Below are 9,322 nucleotides of genomic sequence, written 5' to 3' on the forward strand. Positions count from 1 at the left end.
AAAAAGTAGCCAATAATTTCCCCCCATCCCTCATTAATGGCGTAGCCAGAAAGATTTTTCAAAAATTAATTTTTTAATTCAACGTTACCGGCTACGTTGGTGAAATTATACAATTTATTTTCGACCTTTTCAAAATTGGTTATACATTGTTTTTTTTCCAGAAAATTACTTTATCGTTAAAAAAAATACAATCCTTATAAAGAAAAATTATGTTTATTATTATTTAAAAAAAATGAAATTTATTTCAAATCAAATAACAACAGCAACAAAAACAACCACAATAATAATAATAATAATAATAATTTTGTAAATCTATGTATATATTGAATTTATCAGGAATTTTAGAATTCTAATCAGTGTAAGAATAAACTAGGATCATTGAATATTGTAGTTTATATAATACTGGAACGCTGGAGAAGACTAACGCACAAACCCCCAAAGGTTCTGAACAAACTAATGGTTCCCTTGAGAATCTTGCCATCCAGCCCTTTTCTAGTTTACAATGCAGGATACACATACAGCCTACTAAACTCTATGTGAACTAAAATGAACAACATATTTCATTTTAAAACTTTTCTAAGAGATAATATTAAAACTGTGTATACATGATAAAAACCATTTGTTATTTCTTTATGAATATATTATTACACTGTCATAATTAATATTAATGTAATTGGAAACAAATAAAATAGAAAAATTTAAATTACAACATATAAGCTCACTCAACACTCGTAAACATAAAATCATAATATTTTAAATTTGCACAATAAATATAGTTAAACAATAAAATAAAAAAAAAAAAGGAAAGTAGCAAAACTCATTCAGTGACAAGAGTGTTTTTAAAACGTTTTTTTAATTCCTACCAGGGATATCTATCACTTGAATCTTTTCCTGGACTACACCAGAAGAGGGTTACTAGTCTGAATAGTATATTTGTATATGCTCCAATAACTCCGAACCGATTTAAAATAAATAAATGTCGACGATGTTTCATTTATATATATAAATTGAAAATTAAAAAAAAAACAAAAGTGGAAATTGGTAGGTACCGCTTTATTCAAGTAATAAAATTAATTTGTTTGTTACTAATTAAGTGGAAAAACAAATAAAAGTACTTGAAAAAAGGATTTTAAAAAATTTACGAGCACATTCTACGGTTCCTTATGCATGTACAAGGTTTATATTAGTATGTTATGTTATGTTAGTAACTCGTAGGTTTATGTTAGATCCAGTTATTTTTACACGGATTTGAATACTAGATCGTGGATACCGGTGTTCTTTGGTGGTTCGGTTTCAATTAACCACACATCTCAGGAATGGTCGAACTGAGAATGTACAAGACTACACTTCATTTACACTCGTACATATCATCCTCATTCATCCTCTGAAGTATTATCTAAACGGTAGCTACCGGAGGCTAAACAGGAAAAAGAAAAGGTTTATGTTAGATACCGTAATCCTAACAGTTGTAGGTGATCTGACATACGTAGTACACACGTCATTCCTAAAAATACAAAACAATTTTCAAGAATAACAATCGTCTCATGCTAGGGAAGTAGTTTTCCTATTATTTTTTCGTTGTTTAACGATCTTCATAAAATTTTTAACGCAAGAATGTAAGTCAACCGAACAACAATTGATAATTAGCTGTGCTGTTCACTGTAGATATTGACTATGTAGTGAATATCATTTATATCAGAGAAAGCAGCTCTGACTGGTGACTTGTAGTCCTAAATTAATTTATACCGTTATAAAAAGGAAAGGCTGATTAAGATAACGTAAAAAGGATGTGTCTCATCAAATTTCATGCAGAGCAAAAATTAAGACTTTATTTTAAAAATATTTATATTTTTTTAAATTTTAGTTAGAAAGTTTAAATAAATTTATCTAAAAATTCTGATAGATATTCTTTATTTTATTTTTTATAAAAGTACTATAATGCAAAAGTTTTTTCTAAGGAATAAAAAAAATGATGAAAAAGAGTTACTTAGTTGATTGATATCAATTTTATCTATCGGTTTTATGTATGAAAGGGAAGTTCAATTTTTCAAGCTTATACATCACTTTTGGAATAAATATGGAAGTAGAATTGAATATTGAATATATAAAAGCACATTTACAACAATGAATAAAGGACTTTTAAAATATAGTAACGTTATGCGCCCTCTAGTGAACGATGGTGAAAAGAGAAAATTAGAATTTAGCTTTTAAAATCGAAAAATGGGACTGGAATAAAAAAGTGTTGGGTTTAACTAGCACAAAAAAAGTAATAATAAATTCGCTTGATTACAATATAAAAGTTTAAAATAGAATGCACTACAGAATGACGCACGAAATGATCCAATATTTGGTTTTGTAAAAAAATATTTATTCCAATCGCAATACAGAAAAGTAAAATGCAACGTGTTTAGTATGTACCTGCAGATTATGTTCTGCTTATCTAGCAACTTCTCTACCAACTTCTTCAACACGAACTCTTATGTTGTTAATAACTCGATGATAAATTTCGTCGGTTATCTCGTTGCACGCCTCAATGATTATCAATCGTAATTCCATCACTGTACGAGCATGTTTAGGGAAAATCTTTTCCTTTAGAAATCCCCAAAGAAAATAATCACACGGATTCAAATCAGGACCATTTGGTGGTCAGTTCTGTCCACGCGCAAAATGATTAGGAAATCGGTTTAAAATGACATTTGCGTTAAAAATTTCATGTAGAAAGTCTAGAACAAGATTAGTTGTGTGTGGTCTGGTTCCATCCTGGATAAACCACTCGTTTTCTAATTGAAACCCTTTGGCAAGAAGCTGAGGAACAAAATTATTCCGCAGAAGGTTTAGATACTGTTCACTGTTAACTGTCTGTTCAAAAAAGAATGGTCCTATTACTCCATAACTTGAGATAGCGGCCAGTACCGTAATTCTTGAAGCGTGGTAAAGCTTTTCATGAAGCACGTGTAGATTTGAAACACTGTTCAATAGTACAACTTGGTTCACAGCCCATCCAAGTTTCATTCTTTGCCATTTCTTGATATTTATTGTTAACCGTTAATTTTGGTAACACTGTTATTTTGTACGGATACAAATACAAATCAGTTTTTAAAATTCGCTGCATAAATCGCCTAGAAATCCCAAGTTGTGCTGCGTTTTCTTGTTGATTTACCCGGACTCTTCAGTAACTCTGCTCTGACAGCTTCGACATTCTGTAGAGAACGAACATCGGCAGGCCGTTCGCGCTTACTCTTAAATACTGAACCATCACCTTTAAATTTTTCGTAAAGTCTACGTATTGTTTTATATGAGTATGACCACCGTGTTTGAAAATGTGCACGAAACCGTCTTTGTGTAAACACCACACATTTAGTTTCATAAAAAAACAACACAGTCTTTATACGCTAGTCATTTTTTTTTATTATCAGTCATCTTGGAACGATACACAAACACTTGGAAAAAGAATATACTAACATTCATGAATCGACTCCGTAGGGGAAGACATCCTCCTCGTGGCAATTTCGGTAAGGCGTTGAGCTCTTAATAATATATCCCGATAGCTTTTAAATTTTAGCCTATCTTCCCAAACGGGCGCCGCATATAGCATAATTGCCTCGCACAGGCCCTTATACAGGATACTCATAGTCTTAAAATTAAGACCTTAATCAGGATTGACCATCCGTCAAACACCAAAGAAGGACGGCAGGCCTTCTCCGCGACGTAATTAAGGCGCTTCTTGAACCGCAATTTCTCGTCAAGAAACACCCCGAGGTGCTTTTGAACTAGAAAATATTTAATACGAAGGCCTGACATCTAAACACGAACCTTACGCCTCACTTACAAACGGTGTTTAAGAAGCATCATCGTGGCCTTCTCCGGGCTGAACATCATTTTTTGTTGAGGATCCCACAACTCAAGTATCCTGCATGGGTGGCTCGAAACTCATGAACTGACCCCATAGGGGAAGACACTCTCCATGTGATGGTTTCGGTTCTCATGCTACCCCCTCCGTACCTAGCCCTTATGGGCTTTACCGGAGGTCATCTTCAATACCTCGGCAATGACATCTTTCAGTCAAGCCTCAGCCAGAATGCCACCTATGCAACTGGCACAAGCGACATTCCCATCGGTGTCCTGCTAACTACCATAATCTTAACACAAAACACATCTAGTCAAGACTCAAACAAGACTGAATGACTCTAACAACGAAGAAACTGAACTCTACCAACCTGAAAGGTAAAAATGCGTTTGACACCTAACGAATCATAAAATGCAACACAAAAACACTAACAAAACATAACAATAAAAATAATTAATGTAAAATAACAGTAACATAAAACATAACTAACGATAAATAAACAAATCTATAATCAAACAGCAGCAGTTTAACAAACCATAAAATAAAATAACAATAAAACCAAATATCTTTTTTCCTTTTTCTATTTGGAAATCAAATTTCCTTTTTCTAATTGAATCTGAAATTTCTCAGTTTCATTTTATCTGTAAAGATATTTATTATAATTTGTAAAGGAAATTTATTAAAAAATCGTAATTACACATCATATTTATGTTCTCTGTATAGATAATTTTGTTTATTTATTTATTTATTTTTTACCATTTATTTACTATATATATTATTATTTTTATTAATATTTTTAAGAACAAATATTCCCGTATTCAAAAATGCCTGTTTTAAAAAGATGGGAATATACATGGAACGAAGTTTTTTTTTATATAATAAATATTTTGCATGACAGCAAAATCTAAAAGATTTATGAACGAAAATAAAATAAACGGAATTATAAAATTAAATTTACTGTAAAACAAACACGATTCATTAAACAAATTTTATGTTGATTTATAATCAGTAAAATACATAAAAAGAGAGAGTAGAAATGTTAAAACTTTGTTTCAAATTATTCAGTTTATTAAAAATTCTATCGTAATTATTTAACAATCGAATGATAAAATATAGGAAAAATATTACAAGGTAAGCAACATCTTCCACTTTTATTCATTCTGGTAATAAAGTGTCCACTACAAACTAATAGTGCTTTAGATAAGAATTAAGATCTACTCAATAATACTGTTAATAAATGACCTGAATCACAGATCTATTACCAGAAATGACAGTGAATTATCTGTGTTAGAATCCTAATACGTCAACCTGAATCAATATTATTGTTACAGTATTAATTATATAATAATAATAATAGTTATTATTATTATTATAATATTATATGATAGTTATATTAGTAATGAGTATATGGAGTATTTTATAATACAATTCACGCTAATGTCAAACTCAACATGTAACTAATGAATAAGAAAACATTATAAAACAATATTATCGTAATTTCAAAGTTGAAATTAGAAAGATTTTAAAGAAGTAAATCTTCTTTAAAACCTTTTTATCTATATTCATATACCAATGTATCTTTCTTATCTGTACACACTACAAAACGTTTACTGAACCATAAACTTAGTAAATTGAATACACACTGTTTGTTAGTTACTACTTATTATTTGTTGTAAGTAGTCAAAGCAGAAAAATTTTCATACTTTAAAAGTTTTTACACTTTTATAAAATTAAATATTAAGGTATAATTTGGGTAATAAATACATTTATTTACGTATTTATAAAGCGATTTGTATAAGGTATAATGAGAATCTTATAAAAAAGAAAATTGTAACATTTTAAACATTTTATTGTTCACAAATATTACATGACCAGTTAACATTATGTATTTTTTTTTCAGAATAACGGATTTCTTTAATCCATTTTTAAAAAATAATTTTTTAATAAAATACCATATGGATGTAAGTAAGATATACGACTAAACAAATAAAAAACATACAGTAAATTCAGTCTACATATATCGAGAGAGAAAATTACTTTCATATCCAACCAATATAAAGAAAGTAACAAACTGTACACAAACATAGTAAGTAAAAAAAAAATAAAAAAAAAAAATAAAAAAAAAAAAAAAAAAATAGTACCGAGAGAGAAAAACATTTTCAATATCTAGAAGAAATAATAACGGACACTGGAAGAGAGAAGGAAGAAATTAAACTTCGAATAAGTAAACTAAAGAGAGCACAAATCTTAACATAGAAACAATGCAACAAAGAGTCCATCTCTAGAAACGCAAAACCGAGGTACTACAAATACAGTGGCAATAACAGAAGAACAATACGGAACAGAAACACTCTCCTTCAAAAATAAGGGACTAGTGGTAGAACTTGAAAAGAAAGAGTTATTCTAAGGAAGATTCTGGAGGGAAAAAAGAAATATGGCGAAAAATGGAGTAAAGTAAGTCATGGAAATATCTATCAACATATTAAATCAATAACAACAGAAATAAGAAATCTAATGTTCTTTGGACTCTTGATAAGAATGGACGACAATAAACTAAAAAAAAAATTAAGATTATACGCCAAAGAAAATCTCTCAATCCCTGGTTAGAAGAAAGACTTAACCGAACTTGGACTGTCAGAAATAGATGCCCTAGATAAAAAATGCAAGACCAGGAAAATAAAAAACTGAATTTAAGAAATTCCAGGAGGCAAAGGAAACAAAAACAAAAAGATAACTAATAGCCGAACATCTGGCCAAAAGCGGCAGAAGGCAGAAAAACAGCCTTAGAAAAGAAGACTTTCAGTTACAAGTTAACTATCCTATAACAAGTAACAAATCACACCCAAAAAGGTATAACCGTTTTTAATAATAGAATCTTATGCCAGCATTACTAGGGAAAATGAAGAATGAAATCCTTTTCAGTTTCCTTTTTCACCAAGCCAAATAAATATACGGCTATATATTAACAAACAAAGCTCGCCGAAATGTATTAATGATGCTTAGCCCTGTAAGTGATTCCTTCATTCTGTCCATAACAGATATTGGCAGATGGTGAACATTACTACTTTTAGAAAAAAACAGCACTGTCTAGTATTCTTTTTTTTTTAATCTCTGGAACAACTGTTAGGTATTGCTTCAGAGGATGAGATGAATAAAATTTTTGTAGCGTGTGAAAATGTCATCTCTGACGGGGATTCGAACCCGGGACCTCCGGATGAAAGATCGAGACGCTTCCAATCGCACCACGGAGGCCGGCTGTCTAGTTGCACTTGTATTTAAGATTTTTACATGCATTACAGGTGTAAGAAAGAATGGGATAGATAATGCAAAGCAACAATTGGGGCAGATAATGTAAATATTTAATGTACTTCTTTCTGTAGTAAATAAAAATGCTGTTTCATTTCGGCAGGGGGAAGATAAATAAATAAAAGTTGAAATTATAAAATTTTTCTAAGAAAATTAGGAATAATTATAATGCGTGTATATATATACACGCATATATACGTGTATATATACGTATATACGTATATATACACGTATATATATATATATACACGTGTATATATATATATATATATATAGAGAGAGAGAGAGAGAGAGAGAGCGTTCCTCCCGTGCCGCCTACGAGCCGGGAAGAAACCTAATGTAAAGAAGATATCAATGCGGCTTCATCCGCAAAGTATTTTTAATAACAAACTTATCTATTTATAAATAGGAATTATTTAATCAAGAATATTGTTTTTATATTTTCCTTAAATTCTGAAAACGGTAAACAAACATTTTTATTAAAAATATAGAAGGAATATATGATAAACAACGAATTGTTGCCCAACGCTTAATTAAATAAAAACAAAAAGGAAGATAAGGAAATTGAAGAATCTTTGTCAGACCAAACCATCGTAAACAATTAATTGAAAAATCTAATCTAAACTGATAAGTAAAAGCTTAATAAAGATGAAAAAATATTTTACAATCCTTAATCTAGCAACCTCATTGTGGCTTTACCTGGGCTATACGGCTTTTTGGGTTCCTGTCGCGGTCAGGGGATATTTAGCCTTCCGTCTAACCAGGGACTATGGCCCTTGGACCCTGCTGTGTTCATAAAACTCATACTTGTGAGAATAATAATGATAAATAAAAATAAAAGCCTGTTCAATTAATAAAAAGTATCAGTGTATTGTAATTTCTTCAGAGCAACAGTTTGGTCTGTACAGCATCCGAAAGTTTTAGTGATATAAAAGTATGGGTTTTAAAAAAAACCGGCTTCCATCTTAAAAATATTAGTTAAAACTGCTTACCCGTACTTCGTACGGGCAAATATGCATTTTACTCGGTTCTTTGCGTTAGCCGACAAACACTACTTGGAGGAGATCGTACACCTCGTTTCTCATTTCACACACTAGATTACACACACCAAAAATCAAGTTATCTTCATTTCTTAGCGAGAAATAAAAAAAAAGTGAACTTCATTTTACTCCATTTTAACCATTTAAACTCGGAATTTCAAAAACTCCTTTCTTATAACGTACTTATACTGTAAGAAGAACATGTATACAAGTTTTCATCAATTTATCTTCAGTAGTTTTTGTTGGACGTTGATCAATCAATCAGTCAGGACAAGTTGCTTCATAGGTACAGATAAAAACTTGAATAGGCCATATGTGTATTGGCTTTACGATATTCCAACAATGACTTAGAGCAATATTTTTTCTAGTAGCTATTGCCTGATTATAGTACATTACTTTAAAAATAACATTGCATTAGAATACTTTTTAGTTAAATAATAAAAAAAATAAATAAATAATGAACTTTGAATTTTTATTTATAATTAATTTATTTTTGTAATATTTTATTTCATTATGAATTTAAATTTTCGAAAAAAGTTTCTTATAAAAATAACGACGAGGATGGGATTCGAACCCACGCGTGCAGAGCACATTGGATTAGCAGTCCAACGCCTTAACCACTCGGCCACCTCGTCTTACATGATGGCGTCAGATGTATATTGATAGTTATATAGGTTAGTTACAATTTTTAAATAATAATAAAAATAATGAATAATATATTTCATTTATAAAGGTTATCTAATATTGACTTCGTAATGAAATATTAAGTATAGTTATTGTTAATATTATTATTATCATTTTTACTGAAACCTTACTCGTTAACTAATAACCGATTGACATGAGCAGCACTTTCTACTCTGAAATATTTTTATTTTCAAGTATTTTCTTTTGTCATGCATATATATAATTTTTTTTTTGTCTGCTTGTCAGAACAAAAAAAAAAAATATAAAACAGGAAACCCCAGCATGATTTTTGGATGAATTTATTTAGTTAGTGGCGCTGGGAAAACAGTCGTATCATCAAAATGAACATTTTGTGGAGGAGATTCTGATTGTTTCATAGTAACTATCTTCTTGAAAATTTCAATGAAGATATTTTAGCCAAAAAATTACAAGATCAAGTAGAAAG

General features: G+C 30.3%; 1 non-coding gene across 1 annotated transcript; it reads right to left on the bottom strand.

Annotated features, from left to right (window-relative positions):
• Positions 1-8,746: 8,746 nt before the first annotated feature.
• On the bottom strand, positions 8,747-8,828 carry TRNAS-GCU (transfer RNA serine (anticodon GCU)). Its single transcript has one exon. It is a non-coding gene; the product is annotated as a tRNA-Ser (tRNA).
• Between the last annotated feature and the right edge of the window lie 494 nt (positions 8,829-9,322).

Source organism: Lycorma delicatula, chromosome 8 (genome assembly GCF_047948215.1).
Source record: "Lycorma delicatula isolate Av1 chromosome 8, ASM4794821v1, whole genome shotgun sequence".
NCBI classification, from domain to species: Eukaryota; Metazoa; Arthropoda; class Insecta; order Hemiptera; family Fulgoridae; genus Lycorma; species Lycorma delicatula.